A 1846-nucleotide genomic window follows, 5' to 3' on the forward strand; every position below is an offset into this window, starting at 1 on the left:
TGCTCTTTCCCCAAAAGGGTGTCCTGTCATTGCAGTCACCTTAACTTTGAGCAAGGCAGAAAGGGGTATCAAACACAGTGATCCAAAAATTAAAAATTAAGTTTTCCAGAAATACATACCATAAGTGAAAAGCAATTTATCCTTCCCTCTTTTTTTTTTTTTTTAAAGATTTATTTTTTTTATTCCCCCCCCCAATTGTCTTCTCTGTGTCCACTCGCTGTGACCACTTCTATCCTTATCAGCGGCACCGGGAATCTGTGTTTCTTTTTGTTGCGTCATCTTGTGTCAGCTCTCCGTGTGTGCGGCGCCATTCCTGGGCAGGCTGCACTTTCTTTCACACTAGGCAGCTTTCCTTATGGAGGCACACTCCTTGCGCGTGGGGCTCCCCTATGTTGGGGACACCCCTGCGTGGCAGGGCACTCCTTGCGCACATCAGCACTGCGCATGGGCCAGCTCCACACGGGTCAAGGAGGCCCGGGGTTTGAACCATGGACTTCCCATGTGGTAGGTGGACGCCCTAACCACTGGGCCAAGTCCACCTCCCTACCCTTCCCTCTTATGCAGCCTGGGCAAGTGGGCATTTCCCCAAAGAACACCTTGAAGGGGAGCAAGTTGGGTGCAGCATCAGATGGCCTTGCTTAAGTATCCATTTCACTGATCTCCTTGATCTTTTTTAGTAGATCTGGGCAAAGGGAAGGCTTCTCTTTCTGCCAAAAGGAAATTAGGGTTTAAGAAAATGCCACCAGATTTGGGAACAGAAAAACAAGTTTTGTGTCTCCATATTCTTTCCACAGGCCTACACGCAGTTGGTGGTGGGTGTGAGGGTTTGTCCACATGGAGCAGTGAGAATAACGTATAGACCAGCGTGGTTATTTGGCTTTGTTGCTGTCTCTACCTGTAGGTGTTCCTGAATAAACTGTTAGAGCAAGGAGCTATTTCCCCCAGGGCTGTCTTCGTAAGCCACATCTGGATTTTTAGAAACAAACTAAATTTAAGCAGAAACAGGAGGAACTGTAAAAGGAAAAGCACGCCATTCTTTGCAATGACAGGAGAAGACAAAAGATAGAGAAGTACCAATGAAGGAAGAATAGCTTTTCCGAATCTAACAGGAAATGGTCTCTCTCTCCTGCCAGTCAAAAAGAATACGGGTTCTGCTCGTGGTCCCTTGAGTTAAGCACTCTTTCAGCCCTCATAAGCAGAAAAGGACCTGAGATGTTTCTGGTAGGTGTAGTTCTTGAGCTTGGATTTTTCTGATCAGGAGGCTCCCTCCTATCCCAAATCCTGAGACCTCATCCCAGGAGTTTAAAAAAGGCCTCAAATATCTTAAGAAACAGTAACAGTTTCAGGTGTGTGCCACCCTGTATGGTGAAGGATTAAATTTTGGGTCTTGCAGGAAGTTGGTTTCTCATGGTTTGTACTGGTCAGGTCTGAGTGCACTTCTCCTGGGGATGTCTGTCGTTCTGGGGCTGGCCCAGTTTGGGCCCAGTGGGTTGGTGGTGTGGGTCAGCCTTGCTGTTTGGGGATGATGCCAGTGGGGTTCCTGACTCTACTCTTGAAAGGCAAGTGGAGTCCTTTTTATAGGCTCTGGAGGGAGGTTTTTTAAACGGGCACTTGATGGGCCAGAACTTCAGGGGCAGAAAGGGCTTCCAGGGCTCCTGACATAGTGTAAAGGCCCTTGGGGGCCACAGTTTGCCAGCCCCTGCTAAAGGGCCACATGTTTGCCTTACGGCACATGTGGCCAAAGAGAAGTCAGCAAGAATACTTCATGGGCTCATTTGCTCCTCCTCTAATTCTCACTTTCCTCTGAAAAGGGGCCAGCTCCTTGCTGTCAGCAGAAAGACACCCA

The 1846-nt window shown here is 48.2% G+C and overlaps 1 protein-coding gene across 3 annotated transcripts in view; it reads left to right on the forward strand.

Annotated features, from left to right (window-relative positions):
- NUP85 (nucleoporin 85) overlaps window positions 1–1846 on the forward strand; it is a 36338-nt gene that overhangs the window by 28094 nt on the left and 6398 nt on the right. The gene's annotated exons all lie outside the window — the stretch shown is intronic.

Source organism: Dasypus novemcinctus, chromosome 21 (assembly GCF_030445035.2).
Source record: "Dasypus novemcinctus isolate mDasNov1 chromosome 21, mDasNov1.1.hap2, whole genome shotgun sequence".
In the NCBI taxonomy this organism is placed as follows: Eukaryota; Metazoa; Chordata; class Mammalia; order Cingulata; family Dasypodidae; genus Dasypus; species Dasypus novemcinctus.